This window comes from Epargyreus clarus, unplaced genomic scaffold (genome assembly GCF_041222505.1).
Source record: "Epargyreus clarus isolate Ecla_fem2 unplaced genomic scaffold, WU_Ecla_fem_2.2 ptg000018l, whole genome shotgun sequence".
NCBI lineage: Eukaryota > Metazoa > Arthropoda > Insecta > Lepidoptera > Hesperiidae > Epargyreus > Epargyreus clarus.
The window spans coordinates 6,565,292-6,588,236 of NW_027332226.1; the positions used below are offsets into that span (position 1 = coordinate 6,565,292).

The 22,945-nt window shown below is 35.4% G+C and overlaps 1 protein-coding gene across 1 annotated transcript in view; it reads right to left on the reverse strand.

The window, feature by feature from the left end:
* The window catches only part of LOC140749747 (juvenile hormone acid O-methyltransferase), a 34,588-nt gene extending 14,181 nt beyond the window's left edge, over nt 1–20,407 (reverse strand). The window contains exon 1 of the mRNA XM_073082899.1: nt 20,035–20,407. The gene's annotated coding sequence lies outside the window, so the exon portion shown is untranslated. The remainder of the gene's footprint in view (nt 1–20,034) is intronic.
* Nucleotides 20,408–22,945: the final 2,538 nt, after the last annotated feature.

A 22,945-nucleotide genomic window follows, 5' to 3' on the forward strand; every position in this document is an offset into this window, starting at 1 on the left:
ATTTCCATTAGCAACTAGTTAAGTGTCAATAGTGTCTGAATACTGCATTTATCAGGGTATTTTTATCGGTCTAGTGATCAAGACGTTTCTTTGAAAAAGCTCAGCTTTTGCATTGGATAAGTAATAATGACACTCAAGAGCAAGATGTTTTATGTAGAGTTTGAATTTGGTTTTCACATGTTCTCTGTGTCACTTTTTTTAAACAGTCTCCAGATTTGAAATATTAAGACTAGACTTATCTGATTACTGTTTATTTTATAATATCCATGTGTGTGGGCGGGCGGTAGTCCATCATATAAGATATACTCTACCGAGTATATTTAAAATCAAGTGGCATTTTGCTAATGTATAACATTACATGTGGTATACCAAAATAAAAGCCACTGAAAATTGAAAATGTCTGAGATCCAGCAAAAAAACTAATATCGTACAATGTACAACCTATCGTTATCCACACAGAACTAAAAACACTGCTGACTCGTTTTTATAACTAACTAGTGGTGCCCGCGGCTTCGCCCGCATTTTAAAGAAATAATGTGACATAAATAAAACGAAAAATTTGTACCTGCATTGGAATGTCAGTGGTGCCATCTGTCGAAACTTGGTTTACCAACTCCCAAACCCTCGTGGGCTCTTGGACAACAACTTTGCTAAAGATCATCACTCGATCAAATGCATAGTTTCCGATTCTATAACTACTTACGAATTAAAAATTAATTAAAAAAACCTTTTCCAACGGACTAAATTGTGAATCTAAACCATTTTCAAGTCCCCTTGAACACACACAACAAATTTCATCAAAACCAGTCCAGTCGTGTAGGAGGAGTTCAGTGACATACACACGGACATAAGAAATATATATATAAAGATGAGTCAAATTCGCAGGCGTAGTGCTTAGGTTTGATTCCTATGGTATTTATGCTTGTGTGTCATACAGACGGCTTCTGGATTAAACGAAAAAAATATTTCTTTTTTTGGGAAATGGTATAGTATAACAAACGCATAAAGACAAGCAAAAGAGCACAAAACTAAATTAGGTAAATTAAGTGTGCAAGGTTTCAAACCGGAGACAGTACCCGCATACTCCGGTCACCCATATGAATTTATATACGGCTACATAGCAAATATTATGTAACAGTATTTTATTTTAAATGTATCAAAGCAAAATTCAATACGCAAGTATCAAAACATTTGTTAAGAAGGAGTATGGAGCAGCAATGTCACCCCGCGCGGGTTCAACCGCCGCGCCTCTGGAGAAAGGTTCGAGTTTGGGCATTTATTTTATTCGCTGTAATCTGCTTGTATTTATTACTCATTATTTACTAACATTATTGCCCTTTTATAACGCTTAAAATTTGAATATATTGGTGTAATCAAATCTGTGGTGTGGTTACGAAAATAAGATAGGCCTACGTGATTTTTTTGTTACATCTTATTTAGGGCGATTACCTCCACCGGGAATCAAACTTAGAATTGTACTCAGTCAAGTGCGTAGCTTAGTAATTTTTAATCGTTTTTAATTTTATAGTTTTTACCGATGTTTTTATTTATGCGCTTCGAATCTGCGATAGTAAGTATTTCGTTATAGAAAAAACCGTCTACGGAACATAACATAAACATAGGAGTTGCATTCACAGGTTGTATCACAGACATAAAACATTTGTGAGATGAAAAGATTAACTCATAGTTACACTTTCGGAATTTACATAAATTTTGGAACAGCTAAACTTGTCACCATACTAAAATAAACTTTTCAAAAAGATTACGTTTTTTATTCACGATACGTATTGTCACCGACATTTGTCCCTTTATTTTGATTTCGCTTACATATAAAATACTGTCTGACGTAATTATATGTAAATTATTTTCTGGGAAATATATACATACATTACCATACACAGACAGGGACTGAAGTGACTGAACTCTATCACCGGTCAGCCCGGATGATGACCCTAGATCTTCTATGGTGAAATCGGGAAGTGAAAGTTAATAGAGCCAATATTCGATAGAAACTGGTTGTAAGCGTACATCCATACAAAGTACCATTTTTTACAGAAGGTACCATTTTTATCATTGGAAATAGAGAAAGCAGCCGACCTCGCGTGATGCAATCGAGAGTGCATAGATATCACGTTTTAATTTTATCTGAGAAAGTAAGGAAAGTTTGGAAGAATTACTGCTATTGCTTTTTTATGACATTGAAGTATCGAAGGAGCATGCAGTACATATGATGGAAAGCGATGGTTGCTACGTATAGACATCTGTAACCATCTTCTTGTAGATGTGTTGCCATACCGGAGTATTAAGATGATCGCTTCATATATAGGTAAGTTGGAGGGGTACCCTTCCACCGAAACGGAAGAACAGCTTAACGCAAGAAATACGCAATTTCACGTTTGTGGCGGTGGTATCAAGCCGCTAGTATGATATCACCTTTATTTAACCTTTTTGGTGGTATCACCTTTATTTTTTATATGAATTTAAAATATTTTTGTCGACAAAATTTTTATTATTATTAATTTAGTAATTCCATGCCTAAATCTAGTAATTTGCCTTATTATTTGGTTCGTTTACGTTGTTGTTATTTTATTACTTCTGAAGTCTTTGATTATGTACTTTTGACGGTAAGTTTAATATACGTCTTGTAGGATAATTATCGTAAATAACAAATTATTTTTCAATTACTGATGTCGAAATACTTCAGCGACATTGTTCTAACAAATAAATTTAACGACCAAATTGGTATCGGTTAAACTGATGCACTTCGTCGATAAACCGGCAATCTTTCATTTAAATTGTTGCAAAAAATTGTACTTTCGTCCTCTCCCAACCAGTTAGTCGGTGCGTTGCCCTTTAGATATTACAACCCAAATTAGGGATGGCGATCTGATATCGATTAATCAAAGAATCGATCTTTTGGAACCAAAAATCGATTATTTTAATCGATCTCCAGTAATGGATCGATTCAGTGAATCCTTCATCCTAGAAAATCGAAAGTCGATCTTTTCGAAGTTGGTTGAATGTGTTATATACATTTTTGATATAACACATTCAACCAACATATATACATTTTTATACACATTTTTGCTGACGGATACGTACTTCAGTGCTTGTTTGATCCTGATGACTTTTTTTCGCTATCTTCGTTCTTTCAGCTGAAAACATCGAAAAATGATTTTTGGAGAATTGATTCTAAGGGCCTCGATTTTTTGTAACTCGATATTACATTTCGATTCGAGTCGATTCATGAATCGATATTTTTCGGAAAGAATCGCCATCCCTAACCCAAATATAAAATTGGTACGCTTTCTTTGTCGTGCTCGTACCGCGACCGTTTGTGTAACAGAGTCGGACGCTGCAATAATCTGTTTAGGCGCCGCCAGCCAAATTGGTCTGGTATTGATGTCACAATGGCCCAGACCTTAAGGCAGGTTGTGATTAAGGTCATGTTGTCGTAGGCTTAGAAAATATGCTTCAATTTTATGCACGTGTGCAAAGGCAGGCGTCTACATGAAATTATACAAAGTCCCCACTTGTATTATCCGAAAATATTTTTTTATTTGTTTTGGGATATCATTTTCTACAGGTATACAAAAGTATAACCATCTTAAATAATTACAAAAATATGGTCTTCGATTCATAAATGATGACTTGATGAAACTTTACACTATTATGATACGATTTAAAGAAAACGACGCTCCCGCCATCTATACTTTTCAAGTCGCTTCACTACGTGCCGTAGCGTACGAAAAGTATTGGAAAGCTTCCGAACCTTGTGTACTTGTTCGTGGTTCACCGTTTTCATACCAGAGGGCGTTGTACTAGTATAATCTCGTAGTGCAGTTTTCCACGTTATCACTCATTCTAAAGTTTAAATTTTGAAGAAAAATAATTTTATTGTATAATAATAATAATACTTTCATTTATAGAATCAAAAAAAAATATTAATTTCCTTAAGAAAATCTTAACACTGTCTGTCTCACAAACAACGCACAGCTAAAACAATGGCTTTAGGAATATGAAATTTTGCACAGTAGTTTTTATAATAGCTATATGAGCAATTAGGGAGAGATTTTGAAAGTTCCTCCGTTTATAAGACAGAATAAATCTTTTGAAATATCTCTTTACATGTTTAAGTAAGTGGTAAGAAAGGTGTTAGTTAATTTTAAGAGTTACGAGGTATGAGTGTCACATATTTAGTCTTAAAGATTTTCATTCATGAAGATATGCATGTTTTTAGTCACGTAGATCTCAAAGATTCAGTCCTATTTACTCTTTCTTCACTGGTAGTTTGCCTATCTAGTAGCCTGGGGACATTAGAACATGTTTATTAAAATGCAGACTTCATTTCGGAAGCTTTTCATCAAGAGAACCTGAATTTTGCCAAAAAAATAACGTAGGTCGCGAGTGGAGGTAGTGTTCATTTGAAAATTTTGTCTTTTAAATTAAGTAGTACTGATGGTTATCTGATGGTTAAGTAGTACTATGGAATAAGCAGTGATAGCCTAGTGGTAAGAAACTCGGCCTCTCGATCGAGGGGTCCGAGGTTCAAATCCCAGGCACGCTGATTTTTTCAAAGTTATGTGCGTATTAGAAATTAATGATCACTTGCTAAGCGGTGAAGGAAAACTTCGTGAGAAAGCCTGCATACATGATTTATAAAAACAAAATACCTCATAGGTATGTAAAGTCTACCAATAACGCACTTGGCCAGCGCGGTGGACTATGGCCCAATCCTTCTCTTTATGAGAGGAGACCCGTGCCACGCAGTGGGACAGTAATGGGTTGTTGATAATGATGATGATGATGGTTATCAGGTGTGGGTATTGGTTTGCCGATAAAGGGTTTTTGTATGACTGAAGCGGCATGTTGTTATGTATTCTACTTGATTTTTAACGGTCATGAATTAATGACTGTGGTAACACATATTTATTTGAGGCGTTCCAAGCTAGTCTTCAGGGGTGACAACTAGATGTGAGGCGTATATATTGGAACAGGTACCGGGACTAGGTATTTTACCGGACTAGGTCGGACCTAGTCCAAGTTTTAATATGTACCTAGTCCAAGAATAAGTACCTAGTATTTTATGGGACTAGGTGGAACAGGTTTCTGGAACACGTATTTTTAAATACTAGGAACAGGCATACCTAGTCCCAAATTTACCTAGTACAACCCATCTCTAGTGACAACGCATCTGTTGCCCGAGATCGGTCTCGGGTAGAAATAAGTTTTGAGGCGATGCAGTGAACCTCAGACTTCTTCCACCAAAAATCAGTTTAATATTAGTACTTCGGACTTAAGTTTTTCGACTATTACGTAAACTGTTAACCAAAATTCTTCACATGTATCTTTTGTAAACTATAATACGAAAGGAGGTAACCTTCCACTGCTATATAAATAATAGACGTTAGAATAATTGAGAATGTTGCTAAGTCAGGAAATGTAATACTCCCTGGAAGCCAACAAACAGTGCTGAATTATGAGCAACTTGAATAGCGAAACAACGTTGCGGAGAACGAACATAAAATGGGAGGAAGGTTCTAGTAAGGAGGAGGTCATAGTAATTGTAGCTTCTATTTAGGTTTTATTGCGGGCATGTATAGAATTTAATAGATTATTACCTATGTAGTTCTTTCATAAAGATAGTGTTGAGGCCCATAACTTCTCTAATCATGTTTAACACTTTTATAATAATATCAATCGTAATATCTATCGTGGAATATTTTTGAATAAAAAAGATTTCTATGCAAAGTTATTGTAATATTTTAAAAGACTACATGTATAAACGCTGATAATTACTATTTAATTATCGGCTATAAGTATCAAACGCAAACAAAAATAATGTGTTCAACGTAAAATAACGAAACTTGCCATCTTAATAAATCAGTGAAATGAAGCATGCCTAACCGGATGTCGAACCCTGATCCCTCTGCATGACAGACGAATGTAAACGCCACGCGATATCTACCGAATGTGTTATATTCAAACCAAATGCTATAAAAATAGCTACATTGTGGACAATAGTACTGAATATTACATTAAGATAATGAACTACATATACTGTTAAGTAGTAACTCATTTAAGTTACGCAACTCAATCAAAAAAGGTCACAACGAGCACACCGGAATTTATTCGAACGAACACTAGCATTACGAGTATTTACTTACGCACACAGACGCAAACATATACATCCGAAGAATATACAAAAAATATACAAAAAGCTTTCCCAAGAATAAGCGGGACGGCGTGCGGATCTTATTTTTCTCGCGGACTTTTCAGTCGCTCTTGGGTGGGAAAGAGGGGGTAACGTGTACTGGAAGGGGGGGTCCTCGCCACCCACTGCAATAATACTGCGTCACTATTTTGCGCCATTACCTACACTCGCTTGGTATTCTATAAGTAACACGGTGTGGACGTACCTCCAGTTTCGAACTAACCAATCTGCCATTGAACATCTGTAGCTAATATCGGGAATATGTAGATTAGATGGACGTTAGAGGCCCATAACTTCTCTAATTGGGGAAAGTTATATCAATTAATATGTATTCTAATAATTCCGATACAATTTCTCAATTAATTCTATCAAGTATTATAGTATTGACTCTGAACTCTCTTATTTGGATTTGATTATTGAGAATTGTAATTAAAGTTAAATTATAATACTTTTTACTTAATCGTTTCTTTTACTGTAAACTTTATAAATTACATATTTTATTATTATAACGTTAAGAGGTTCTCATCATAATTCATAAACATATTTCATCAAAGGCATTTTAAAAGTACATGTATAAATATTGTTACATATTCTATAAATACACGGGAATGTTTCTTAGAAGATATTTCATCGTAATCTTTTCTGAGTAACTTTTAGTATAGACTCAAGTAGCAATTACGCTATAATAGCTAAGGGTGGATGTTTATCGCTATGTAGAGCACACCTAGCTCTATGTGAAACGGACTGTTAATCTGACGTGGCAGATTTTAATATTTAATATTATAGTTTTAAGAGTCCCTTGAGGCTTTAATATTAACAACATAGAGTTTGTGGTTGTTTTGAAAACTGATAACTGACTGATATTCGAAAATTTAAGTAAAATAATTAAACATTTTACTTTTCATTAAATCAAGAGTTTTTGTCACATTTATTTCGTAATTGAAGAGGATTTTATAAATTTTAAAAATAAAACAATGGAAATCAGAAAAATATCCTAAATTGAAAATGTATGCAAGGCATTGTATGTGATTTTTACATAGTTAAAGCGATAAGGCATCTGGGCTACCCCGCGGAAAGTAGCCACCGTCACCTTTAGACATTTGCAACACTAGAGCAATCGCCAATTTATCGCCGGCTTTGAAGGTAAGCTCTTTTTGCACCTTTTTCGAAGAGCTCCACGCCATAGCGTTCCAGGAATACCTCAGGAGAAAGTACATTCCACATATTGCACGTTGTTAGCAAGAACGAACATACAAATGGAAGTGAATCGATTATAAGAACGATTCTTATTAATAATTGATCTTGACTTAACATCGATGAATGTAGAGCTGAGTGCCAATCATGTTTTCAGCTAGGGTTTAGGCTCTATCGCTTCGTCAAGTACCACAGTAGTGGTTGGATTTTTAGATAAGAAGCTCATTTAAAATTACAATATCACAGCATGTATCATCATCAACAACCCTTTGCTGTCCCACTGCTGGGCACGGGTCTCCTCTCATAATGAGAAGTAGACCATAGTCCACCGCGCTGGCCAAGTGCGTATTGGTAGACTTCACATACCTTTGAGTTTTTTTTTTATAAATTCCTCAGGTATGCAGGTTTCCTTACGATGTTTTCCTTCACCGTTTAGCAAGTGATCATTAACTTCTAATACGCACATAACGCACATGTATCATGCCAGCTAAGAAATATGTGCAGTACTTAAGTCCAACTCAGTCTACAATAGTTATAACTGAGTGGATTCCATTTAAAAAGTGATGACGAAAGCTTTACAGATAGCTTATATATATACAACTAGCTGACCCGGCAAACGTTGCCATATAATTAAAAAAAATGTTAAGGTTGAACAACCCTTATCACTTAGAGGTATGAAAAATAGATAGTAGCCGATTCTCAGACTTACTGAATATGCATATAAAATTTGGTGAAAATCGGTAAAGCCGTTTCGGAGGAATACGGTAACTAACATTGTGACACGAGAATTTTAAATATATATTAATTAGTTTTTTGTTCAATTTTCATATATTAAGGTACTGTTTCGTAGCAGTTTAGCTTTATCAAGATAAACATCATTTTGATGCATCCTAGATTAATTATATTATACAACAAAGATATAATGAGGGCGCGTTTGTTCACTGAAATTATGTTCTAAAACCCGTTGCTTCTACACAAATTATAGACAATTGGTCCTCGTACGGTGCAGTTTAATTTGACATGAGTCAATTGTATCAAGAATCAGTAATTACAGGTTGGTATTAAGCTGAATTATGGGCGTACCGGAGCGTTTTATTAAATTTCAGCACCATTTCTATACTGTATCGTGTGTGCTGTTTAATTAGGATTACGCTTCGACTAAACGCTTTTAAGGTAGTCACGTTTTACTCCTATATTTATGTATTCCACGTTTAAATATTTCATCATAGATTAGTAAAGATTACTCACTCCTAACAAGAAAATGTGCCCAGTTTTGAGTATTGAAATAGTTGCGTAAAAAAGTTTTGCCACGTCTCCGTGGTAAAATGTCCCTATAATATTTAAAATAATTATTTACTTATTTCGTATGTAAATTACGCAGTATTAGTTATTTATTCGTAAATTTTCTCTAAAAAGTTTTTATTTGTCAAGAATTAAAAAAAAGAACTAGAAGAAGAAAAAACAGAACCGTTTGTGGCTTCATTCAATTTCAAGGCGGCGAAGTATCTTAACTAATCTATGTATTTCATAAGATTTAACGTTTCTTTTACGAGTTATCTATTTTCATAATTATATATATATTTTTTTGTAGAAATAGTCTTTTTTATATAATATAGGAGTAGCAGACGAGCGTAAAGTCCACCTGATGGTAAGTGGCTACTGCCGACCATGGACATCTGTAATCAACCCCAGATAGGATTAGATATTCCTACCTGAGGTCTGCCACAGATGCGTCGCTACCCCTGAGGACTAAGCTGGAACGCCTCGGAACTCATTTTGCTTCTGCGCTTATAGCTCCTACACAATTAAAGTAGTAGATAGGTTGATAGGCAGGTAAAGTATGTTTGTATCAAATTAAAAAAAACCAACGCCCACGTGGCCAGAGTCGGTAGGAAAGCTTGTCTTGTTAAACACAATAATAATTCATATTTAAATTTAAACTTATATGCCATTTAATTTCCAGATGTATCTATTTTATACGTCATACCTGTAACACATTTAATTCATTTTATAACGAACAAACAGGCAATTCCTTTTTGCTCCTGGCAGCAGAAACTAATTACAAGCAGAGTAATATTTTGCAAAACAATATTGAAACAAGTGACGTCAGTTGCAAAGCGGCAACTACCGACAAACAATGTTAAGCTTTAATAAAACTCCATGAATAGTTATACTTAAACAGACTGGAAATGCAACTATCTGCTCTCAGGCTCCTAAATGTATCCCTGTCTATATCTAGGTCCGGAGACACAAAGTATTTACCACCCGATGAGTTTGTAACAATTGTTTGTCGTAGCGCGTATTCCATTGCTGTATTTGGGGATGTTTGGTGAAACGGGCAGTTGGGGCGACGCAATGGATGAGTGCAGTAGTGGAGGTGTTGCCGTTAGAAGTGGATAGGTGTTTCGAGTTGGAGGGTGGGTGTGAGGCGACGGTCCTTTGATTCCGGCGAGATTAAACGTGCGGCAGACGGTGGCGCCTCTATCGATTGTTGTTGTAATTACAACGCTATCCTCGCCCAGTCGCAAATGAAATTGTTCCGGACAGAGCCTACTATGGATGCCAATGTGTTATTGCAGTTGTTGCAAGCGAATGCCGACGTATATATTTTGGAGCACACGCGCTTAATGCGTGTGTGGGTAGCATTATTGTTTAGGATATTAAATTTGCCCGCATTACTGTCTGCTGGGGCATACGTATGTTTGTTGATACGTATATGTCCCTGTCCATAGTGCATAGAGTTGTCGTTTATGAATGAAAATAACATATTGTGTGTAATACAATTTCGTATAAATATTTCCGTGTGTAATAAATATACTTCTTGTTTTATCCACTGTTGGGATAACACTTTTGTTCAGTGGTCTCTCGTAGGTGCATACTCTACCTGCCACATAGTAAAATCTTGTTAAGAAATTTTAGTAGCAGCACAGTAGTACATTTAGAAGTTAATGGTAATGTTCAGGTTTCAATTTATTGATATTCCTCACCAAACCGTGTTTTTGTATAGTGGTTTGGAATCCAAACCTTTAGTCCCGTGAACTAAATTTAGAACAATGTAATATATTCTTTAATATATCAATACCAGTCTCGATACTTGCGTATTCTGTGAGAACATCATACTTATGTAGGAGAGGCTCCTAGCAACGTGTATATAATTCCAAAGATTGACTGAAGCAAGAACTGTATGGCGCGAGGAGTAGAGGTAAGACGTAATGAATGGGCAATAAATCGTTCGTTTAACGTCGACGTAAAGATACCAGACTCTTTACATAACGAACTTAAGTACATACGTTTTACGTGACGGCTGCGCACTACGAGAGATACGGCAGCAAATCCGCATTCGGAACGGAATACGAATGGGAACAGAGAGAGGAATCCAATAAAACATTCGTAACCCTCGAAACGTATCTACGTCTACGAATCTACGTGACGTAGACGCCTTCCCACGCATGCGTACAACACTCGTACAGAACAAACGGACAGTGCCAATTTCAATTGTAGAAAAAAAATAACCAATTCCAAATTGAGAAGGCTTCGCGGCGACCAATCGGAGCGCTTACAGTCGTAATGCCGACTGTGTGGGCGGGGCGAATGATATCTAGCATTGGAATGTACGTTGTATTTGTTTTGCTGGATTCGAAGGCTTTATTGCGTGGTGTTTGAGCCTCTTTCCCCTTGAGAAAGGCAGAGGCGGAAAGCTCGGTACGGTTTTGGGAAAAGACATTTCACATTATGTGGCCTTTATATAGCATTGGGACCTTCGAAGCCTGCGGATAAATGACCTGGATCTATTTACATTCGGAGAAACTATCCATTCATTCCTTTCAATACCTAACGAGGTAGGTATCATTAGGGAAATCGTCATAAGTTGCTTAAGTCATGTATCATGCGATAAAGTATAAACAAACATCTCTAAAAGATTGTGTAGATTATGAAGAAAGTACAAAAGTATAAGCTTTCGATACCATTAAGGAGTGTCTCTTTCCATTTATATATAACAGTGAGTATTGATTTTTCGATAGGGAAAAAACGAAGGCAACGATCTATGCAGATCTGGAGTGCTCTCGGCACATCAGATGGCACCGGCGGGGCAGCCTCCGCAGACAATCGAACGTCGGGGGGGCCCCCACCGGAGGTCGGGAACTGGCAAAGATTATGTGCCACATACACCTTATAGCTAGGCGTTAAACTCGGTTCAATTCATAGAATGGTTTGCATTTGAGTGATTGTGTGGATAATTGTTGTTGGAACTAGTGTTTTATAACGTGAAGGTGTTTTTGAAAAATATGACATTAGCTTTTTGGAAAAGATGTTACAAGACGTTATGTTCAAAGCCAGGGTTTTATTGGAGGCTTCTCTCTCCTTTGATTTAGTCAAACTAAAGTTTACGAGCTTAACTGAGTTATAAATAGTTTTAAGTAAAATACAGAAAAGTATAAATGAATGTACCCTTATTTTAACGAATACCTAGTATTAAAGTACGAGTACCTTATTAAACTTTGATTAAAAACAAATAGTAAAGTTACGTAACTAACTAAATGTGATTCTTACAACAAAATACGGCAATGGAAAAAAAGCTGACACTTCAATGGTAAACGATTTACATATTTTCATGTCGGTAAATATTCACTATGAATGTACAAAAACTAAATGTAAAGCCAGAAGGTCCACCACTACACCGAGTTATTCCTTGAATACATTTCTATCATTTGATTTATCTTTGCCGATATCGACCCGGCGGCGGCGACTTCCCATTCTCGAAGTAAAACACGGCGGGAAGGAAACCGCGGGATAAACCGCCTCCCACCACCTCCCACCCGATCTTTACGTTTCAGGAATAAATATTTCAGAGCGTGTGCTTCGGAAGTTAAAGTTATGTATCGCCCACGCTGGTAACAATCCGAGAATAAGAAACACCAGCTCACTTTTATGTAAGTTGCCGTCGTGTGCGGTGTGCCTGTCTGCGTGTGTCTTTCACTTTGTGTGGGAAGTGGAATTTTGAGCTACGGGAGTTTGCGTTTTCTTTCAACTTTACTTGACAAAGAAACAAAGTTTCATAGTAGTATTTTGGTCATAAGTATCAGCTAACGTACCTTTGACAAATGTGGAATGTTTTAGTTCACCTCAGATTTTAATAGCTGCCACTTTGTAAATATTTGGTGATAGGATATTATTTTCTGTTATTCTTATTTGTCTACAGATTTCTTTGAAAATAGTTGTATCGATTTTCCCGGAACTCATGCAAACATGCAACAGATGGTTTGAAAGGGAATGATATAGGTTACAATGCCTTGAAGTTATTTACTGGTTCTCTACAAATTTAGCTATAGGTACCATCCATGTCGGTATGTCCGACGAACAAGCAATTCTTGTTACGTCGTTGGCCTTAAAGCTAACTAGTGTTTATTCTTCAGTCTTTCGTCTATTTTATTTTATTATCTCGAGAACGACCAATCAACTCTTCTAAATGAAAGCCGTATCAGTAGTAGATTATAACAATACAGTTGTTATATTAAATATCCTTAATATTTGTAGGTACCTATATGTTAACTTTTGACGTTTGTTTTCCTATTTGGGCTAATATTGGCAACATCCAAGATTTTGAGGTGACATTACAGGGATAGTGATGAGGAACTTTTATTCCATCATTATTAGGGTTATGCGAATTAGGGCAACACGAAAATTAAAAACTGCACATTGTTGTACAAGGGATTTCAATGCGATTTATCAAATGTTTGTGGGCGCGCCGGTAGGTAGATCTACAATGGTATTTCGATTCAACTAATTTAACCAATATTTATAAAAATTATAGTTAAAATAATTAAACGAATAAGCGTTAATGCCACCACAGTAACAATAACACCCAAGCAAAATACCAAACAGTTCAGAGCACCACCGTGCCGTGACAACTTCTGATCTGTTGACAGTTGCGCGCCCCTTTTTTATACCATGATACGGGTAGCCAATTGTTAATACGGAGCGGTAGTTCGAAATTAATATCATGTGATTTTAAAAACGGAATATTTATATATATGAAATGAAGCATTCTCCCACACGGCCATTCTGACGAGCAGCCGTTACGGCTCGCGAACAAAAGTTTAAAAAAATCAAATTCAATAATATTAAAGAAGTGGATAAACTACTTTAGATTCGCGGATAATATAGTCTCAATTTTAACCACAGAAGCCAAATCTCATGATATACAAAACACGTAACTTTAATTGGTTAACCCCATAACCGGTGTCTAATAGTGTAAATAAATGGTCGTGTCACATGAAAAGAACTGCCAAATCACATGGCTGATGTCAAGTCACATGACATCATAAATTCGCTAAGTCACATAGCTTACGTACATAATTGATTATTATCTGAAAAGAATTGCCAAATCACATGGCTGATGTCAAGTCACATGACATCATAAATTCGCTAAGTCACATAGCTTACGTACATAATTGATTATTATCTGAAAAGAATTGCCAAATCACATGGCTGATGTCAAGTCACATGACATCATAAATTCGCTAAGTCACATAGCGTACGTACATAATTGATTATTTCCTGAAAAGAATTGCCAAATCACATGGCTAATGTCAAGTCACATGACATCATAAATTCGCTAAGTCACATAGCTTACGTACGTAATTGATTATTATCTGAAAAGAATTGCCAAATCACATGGCTGATGTCAAGTCACATGACATCATAAATTCGCTAAGTCACATAGCGTACGTACATAATTGATTATTTCCTGAAAAGAATTGCCAAATCACATGGCTAATGTCAAGTCACATGACATCATAAATTCGCTAAGTCACATAGCTTATGTACGTAATTGATTATTATCTGAAAAGAATTGCCAAATCACATGGCTGATGTCAAGTCACATGACATCATAAATTCGCTAAGTCACATAGCGTACGTACATAATTGATTATTTTCTGAAAAGAATTGCCAAGTCACATGGCTGATGTCAAGTCACATGACATCAAAAACATTCATTAAGTCACATAACGTACGTACATAATTGATTATTTCCTGAAAAGAATTGCCAAGTCACATGGCTGATGTCAAGTCACATGACATCAAAAACATTCGTTAAGTCACATAACGTACGTACATAATTGATTATTCCCTGAAAAGAATTGCCAAGTCACATGGCACTCGGGTTATTATCAAACATAAACATGACTGTTGGCCAGACAATCATCGATATGCAAGACAATCCCGATAACACTGAACTTACAATCCACATACCGTTCCAAAGTTCGCAGGTACTCAAGAGAAACACAAAGTTTTTACCAGATTTTTGACTGTCGATACTGTCATTGCTTCACAGGGTTCACAGTCATCTGACATGTTCAAATAGTTTACTTTCCATAGCACATGTTCTCGTAGTCTGAAAACACATTACATTATATGTATAGTCAATAATTATATACGATATAACGAGAGAGCTCCGCGTTTCGTTCATGGTTTGAGAGTAAAATCTACAGATCTTTTCGTTTGGCTCGCTTAAATCTATGGCATAGTCTTCTGCATCGCCAAACGTACACTGGGTAGAGACTCCAGATACCCTTGAGAATATATTTCCCGATGTGTAGTTCTTCACGATGTCTTCCTTTACTGAATTTGTTATAATGTGTCTGACTATCTCAGACAGGATTTCTTGAAAATCATTAATGCCTTTTAAGTCAGCTCATTTGACTATGACAGAATTTTATAAGAAACTATTCGAGACCTGCTCAAAACCATGCACGAGTGCTTTTCTTATTTAGAACTGTAAACAAATAAGCTGTAACAAGCATAAAAATAAAAAAGTAAAAGATAATTTCAAACCGAAAAACCTGATGTCTACAACACAAATGTGTGAAAATAATAATAAAGTGAATTGTCACGTTCAAAACAGTTTTAATGTCAACTTTACATACAGTAAAGAAAATATCAGAGCAGCAAGTACTCCGTGGTCGTTATTCTTAATAAAATATTTAAAATACTATTGCCTTACCATAACATGAGCTATAGTTCGCACCGTTCATGTGATGACGTTAAATGCCAACGAAATAACACTCTGAAGTCCACAGTTACATTACAACGAAAACCAGGTCATTAAACGTAAAAAGTTATTGGAGTCATCCTACCTTCATTATATTATTTACCTTATATCATTTTACTTTTACCTTGAATTTTACAATTACCTTCGTTTGTGCGATAGGCATTGCTGCAAACAAAGTCTTTACCACACAATAATGATCACACATTGCAGAGTCCAATTTGACAGTAGTGTATGTACTCTTGTCTCTCGTTTCTTTTTGCAGTATTCGATTTTTCGAATTTTATCAGAACTTGCAGTAGGTATATAATTGCTCGTCCGAACCTGACTTTGACTTATAAATCTGCAAAGATATACATTTTAATTAGTAGAATAACAAACAGCGGTCGAAACAGTATGAACACAAAATAATAACGAATATTTTCTGGTATGAACCGCGAGTTCCAATACAATATCTGATAATAATAGAATTACCTACTTCAATTTAATATAACACATACGTTAAGTAACTGTTATCACCAGAAATTGTGAATAACTTCCAAAAGTTATTGTAATTAACCATTTGAATAATAAGTATACCTACAAATACCGTTATTTCGTCCCGTATTGATTTATACATAATATTCGCTCACACACAAAAACTTTAAACCAAATTTTAGAAGCAGCAGACAAGCATGCAGTCCACCTGATGGTAAGTGGCTACTGAGGCCCATCAATATATTCAACACAGCAGATCCTAACACTGCTGTATGGTATTGGTATTGCCGGACCCTAAAAGTTTCTACCACCTTTATAACCTTTATCTGCTTGAGTGTAACGACGACAAAATTATGAATAGGAGAAAAACACGCCGAATTGTTTCGTATAATATAAACATTGCGTGCGTGAATATTCTGAATTTGTTATATCCACAGCCGTATATCTAGACGTAATGTCGTCATCTACACAGTTACAAAACTAAATAAAATAACAATAAACTCCTTATGTCAATGAATAATTAAAACATTTAGATTGTTAGCTAGATTACATGATGGTATAGTTGACTTACCACTGTTAAAGTATTCACTAAAGGTACCAACATAATATAATTTCACACGTAAAGTCTAGGATCGTGATGTACGTCATCTCGAAAGGTATTATTTACTATGACACAAAATAAGAAATAAGATCCAATAACAATTTAAACTACTGTAAAACAAGTTCAAACTTTAAGTTATTATTAAAAATACTTGATCGACTCCGAGCGAGGCTAATGAATTGTCTTTATTAAATTAAACCTTTAAACACATTTGACCGATCAAAATGCTTACAGCTTTGCACCATTATAGTAACTGTTTTTTTTTTTTCTACAGTCAGCTAAGCTTCGATTATCTTTACTTCTGCAATTTTTAAAGCGAATAGCAAGTAATAGTTACACATTATGTCACAAAACAATGTTAAAAACACAGAAGACTAAATGTTTATTAATAAGTTATAACTTAATTCACCGTTTTTTTTTTGCCTAGTCCAATACACCATTTGGGGTGATGCGAACGTTACCAAACTCCTTTTCTTCAGCTTTACCTTAATGTATCCTTCGCAACTTGTAACCTTTATAAACCAATAACCAATAACTTTAAATACACAAATTTGTAAGAGCACAAAGTCGCTTACCGATAAACAACTTACTGACTCACCACCAGAATCTAAATGTTACATTTTCATTCAATTTTGGTCCACGTCTACGGCCATCACAAGTCAAGTGTTGTTACAAAACCCCCAATAAGCAGCTTTCATTTTAGTTACAGATTCTGGGAACAAGCGCTAGGTAAATATTATTAGATAGCATCCTACTAAAAATGACAAGCGCTGGTTGAGAGTACACCTTTCAATGAGCACAATACATATCTCACTATCACGGTGTTCCAGGTGAAACTAGAAATAAAACTTACGAAATTTACGGCCATGGAATTGCGATGGCAAAAAGTATGCTACCTGATTTATCAAACCTTTTACTTCAATAATAATCTTCATTGTGACTAGTTTTATTTTAAGACGGAGTTTATTTAAGAATGTTAAATGCATTACAACGAATAGGTACATACAAAAGGGTAGATATCAGAACTTGTATTCACAATCGTAAAATATTTTTTTGCAGCGCAATAATTTGAAACAATATGATCATTGTTCATCTACTTATTGAGCATCGCCTATTAAAGCGTTGCTATAAGTAACGAAACTGTGAAAAGCATAGTTGAAATTACTCGAATATTTTAAAAAGCCAAAACATTTCTAAAAAAATGTCGGTACCTACACGTATGATTGTTAATTTCTTCGCGCATAACCAAACATTTTCATATTAGTGATTCTTATAATCTTTAACAACTTTCAAAAAGCAAAAAAATAGCAAGTTTAACAATCGAAAATATAAAAACCATTGGTTTGATCATACCGGAGCGCCAATCGTTCGCCAATGAATCTCGGCGCAAATGAGTCTTAATTACGTAGACAGTTAACATGGATGATGCTAACCACCTTCCACCTCCTCAATTTTCATACCCAAGCTTGCGGTACCCAAGCTTGCGGTTGCTTTCACACGCTTGCTAAAATAATGCACATAAAATTATTACAATATTTAGACAAACCGGACACGTTACTCACGCAACCGGTTTCATCATGTGTTTCACACACAGCTCCTCCAATGTCGAAAGCCTTGTCCATATCGCCTCCATTGCGCGTCCCAAACTGTTGTCAGGAGTACAGCCACGATAAATTCTTCAGTAGAACACTTCCTATACACGCGGTTGATTTATCTTCTGTTACCGTTACTTTAAAACTATTACGTAATAAAAGGGCGTATCCTATCCCGATTCTGATGTGGGCGCGCCGGTAGGTAGATCTACAATGGTATTTCGATTCAACTAATTTAACCAATATTTATAAAAATTATAGTTAAAATAATTAAACGAATAAGCGTTAATGCCACCACAGTAACAATAACACCCAAGCAAAATACCAAACAGTTCAGAGCACCACCGTGCCGTGACAACTTCTGATCTGTTGACAGTTGCGCGCCCCTTTTTTATACCATGATACGGGTAGCCAATTGTTAATACGGAGCGGTAGTTCGAAATTAATATCATGTGATTTTAAAAACGGAATATTTATATATATGAAATGAAGCATTCTCCCACATGTTATATATAACCGTTTAAGCCATTAAATGGCTTAAACGGTTGACAAATGTGTCAGCCATTGGATGGCTGTCATGGTATAATTTACGCGGAACAATGCCGACAAGTGGTGCAAAAATACGAAATAGAAGAAAAAGTGCGGAGAAATATCGTTTCATTCGTAAATGATCTAAAAAAAAACTACATTTTTTAAATATTTTTCAAACACGAAAATAGATGACAGTGACAATTTCAATTAACAAAACTGGTTACATTTTCTTGTTAGGAGTGAGTAATCTTTATGAATCCATGGATTATATGTTGACTTTAGAGAATGCACAAATCGGTTTCGCAAATCGTTCATTGCAACTATATGACGTAGCTCGTAGTATAGGTACTACCTACTACTTGCCCGTAATCTTATCAGCACGGCCTTGGTGAGATGAAAACGTAAACAAACTACGTACGCACATATACCTACGATTAAACGTGATTTCAAATCACCGGCATTAAGGTTTATTAACTGAGTATTATTTATACTGATAAATAAAATTAAGGCTAGTATGTCGTTATTTTACGCCAATTTAATTTTAAAGGTGGTAGAACCCTTTGTGGTTCGACTCCGGCGGCACCACCGCCACACCTATTTCTACCTAATAACAGCAGTGTTAGGCGCTGCTGTGTTCCGGTTTGAAGGGTGTGATAAGGGAGACAGACTTTTCCGAGGCGTTCCAGCTTAGTCCTCAGGGGTAGCGGCGCATCTGTGGCCGACCTCAGGTAGGAATATGTAATCCTATCTGGGGTTGATTACAGATGTCCATGGGCGGCAGTAGCCACATCAGGTGGACTGCATGCTCGTCTGCTATTCTTATATTATAAAAAAAAAAAAAAAATACTGTGTTACCATTTTTATCAAAACACCTTAAAACTTTTATTAGGATTTAAATCTAACTTTACTGTCTGCATTGTAGTCCTTATTTGTATTACAAACCCCAATACAATTGGGTACTTGGGTTACAAATACCCAATGGTCCAAAGGTGGCAGTGACCATTTGATTACTGGTTGTCATTTAGTGGGAGTTCCTATTAACGTGCTGTCTTGTTAACGAGATGTGCTTTGTACTTCAGAAACATCAACATCAAGAACTTATAAGATACGTATAAATAAAGTAAATACATTAACGTAAGTTACAATTTCACGTACTTTATTAAATTATTATTAATTAAAATTACTTGACAATATAAGAGGCAGTGACCAAAGCCCTTATTACAGCCTTACACTTAATCCTCAAGGCCAATGTTTTCCTTCTACTGTACCGCGATATTTTCAATAAGTCCAATGTTGCAAATGACATGAATGACTATTTAATAGTGTAAAAGAGCTAGATTATGTTACACTTAGAATACTTATTTTGGCTACGTACCTTATACTGTAGCTCACTTAGCTGACAAAGTCTAAGTATACGAGATATCTTTGCACAAACACATAACACAAAGTTCAGGCACACGATACATACACGAGATAAACAAAACTGCGTAGAAACACGAAAAAAGGTAATATTTATAGTGAGAAAGGAATGCTATTGACGACGCTATGCGCAGTGAGACCATTATTACGTATGCAAGTTTATACGTTCACGTGTGCATGATTAGCGTGTGGTGATTTAAAACACTTTTGGTTGAGATTCACATTATTATAGCAATTAAAATGTATTTATAATAAGCTATTTATACACTGACTTTACATGTTTATGAAGCACATGATGATAAAATATTTTTTTACACATTTATGAAAGACACAAAAATGTTATTGACGTTTAGATTGCGCTGACGTTACGTTGATATTTTTTTTACTTTTATAAATAAAGGAGTTATTTAAAGATTTTCCACCATAAACTATATCGGACTTGTATTATAATTATTATGTAAATTTGAAAACTTAGAAATACCCTATACAAATAATCTTTTAAATAAAATCTTTATTGAAACAGGTTTTTCAGTTATTCAATTCCCTTTACCCATAATATCCATACATAAACTTATATTTTTGATGTATTAATGAAATAAGTAAATAATGTTTTATACATTGGAAGAGTCCTACAGTAACATTAAAAAGCAGTGATAGGCAGTGATCGAGGGTTCGAGGATCAAATCCCAGGATCAAACCTCTGATTTTTCAAAGTTATGTGCGTATTAGAAATTAATTAGCACTTGCTAAGCGGTGAAGGAAAACATCGTGAGGAAACCTGCATATCTGAGAGATTTATAAAAAAAAATGTCAAAGGTATGTGAAGTCTACCAATACGCACTTGGCCAGTGCGGTGGACTATGGCCTAATTCTTCTCATAATGAAAGGAGACCCGTGCCCAGCAGTGGGACAGTAATGGGTTGTTGTTGATGATGATGATGACAGTAACATTACCTGCGCCTCGTATGCCTGGCTGCTACGAAAATATAAAATCAAATATTTATAACAATATTTTAGAAATTGAACCCGGATTCTTCTATAAAAGAGACCCGTATTCCTGCTACTGTACGCAGCTCCAGTCGTATCAAATTTGTGGAAAAGATTGAGGAATTATTCCAATAACATAAACAATTCTCAATACTAAATGATTAAGTATAAAGATAAGATCTACATGTAAATATTTATATGTATGACGTGAGAAGAACGTTGCGTCGATAGTTTACGTCTACATACTCGTACATAATACATACGTCAGTTGAAACTGAAAGTTGATATGTGATTTGTTAATAGATTTTTTGTATTGCGTATACTAATATAACATAGTGAGCTCCAGATTGTGTTATGATGGGCGAAGATGAAGATAATTTAATAACAGTACTAGTATTCTCCTTTATGGGTCGCTTGCTGGACAACCGTCCAAACCAATCAGACCAACCAAGCTCTAACCAGAGCTCCCACTCTTGCCGCCCGCAACCCTGGAAGCCCCTTTTAGTCGCCACTTACGACAGGCAGGGGATACCGTAACCCTATTCTGGTCCCGGGACTACAGGGACAACTGTTGTTGCCTAACAGGAATGCAATCACGCAGGGGGGTCTGGACTTCAAATACAACGCGGGTTTTTTTTTTAGAAAATGCGTGCAATTTACAAATTAATTATTAAATAACAAAAAGCACAATGAAACATATACCTATGTTACAATTTCTATAAAAATCCTCTCTTGACCATTGTGGTACTTTAGGGCCTAACCCCTTTTAACACTTACGGGAGACCAATGCCTAGCTATGAGATAGTACGTGGTTGATGAACGAAAGTTTAAACGTTGCTGTGCTGTGATTTTTAGGGTTAATAGTTATATTTAGTCAGGAGGCATATTAAATTAGTCCTCAGGGATGACCACGTATTGTCGACCAATAAATCAGGTGGACTGTGTGCTCGTCTGCTACATCTTTATAATTAAAAAAATAATAATAAGGTGTAGAAAAATATGTATTTTATTACGCACAAACTACTCGTAGCAATGCAATTGCTAATGCAAATATATGAATAAATGCTAGAAAATTGCGTTTCATTGATGCGGACAATGATCTTAGAGATTCATAGTGATGAATAGTGGAAGTCACGTAACATGGCAATGCTTCATTAATGTATTTGCATATAAATGTTTTTGTGATTTTGTGATTTTCCAAGATTTTTTTCAAATATCCACCACGCTGTCGATTGCAATATTTGTCCACCACGCTGTCGAAATACATATTGTACTCTCACATACATATATAGGCACCCAACAATACTGTTAAAATATAGGACCTTGAAATACTTTAAATAATAAAATCTTATTTTCTTAGCTCAGACACATCTTTATTTCTAAATATATTTGACAAGAAGAACAAACCAGAAAACATTACCAAAGAGTATAGTAACCTATAACTAGTATAACATGTCATTGCCTATAACAGTACTTTTTCGATCATTATGGATTACTACTATTTTTTTACTTAAATAAAGATTATAATTACTTATTTGCAACAAACACAACTCAACGCACACATGCACGCACGATAGCATGCATAATTGCATGCATGCGCGCACGCACAAACACATGTGCACGCACAAACACATAAACTTTTCGTTTCTATAATATTTTTTGGTCCATGCAAACTTTTATTAATATTTTCTAATCTTGTTAACCGACTTCATTTTGTTTTTATAGATAAACGTTCAGTTCCACTGTTTATAAAAATCCAACACATTATTGTAATGTGTTAACAAAATTGTAATACTAATGTAACTTATTCTATTCGTACTCATTAAAATTAAAACATGTACTTAATGTAAACAATGTTAGGAATGTTTATCATTCTGAAT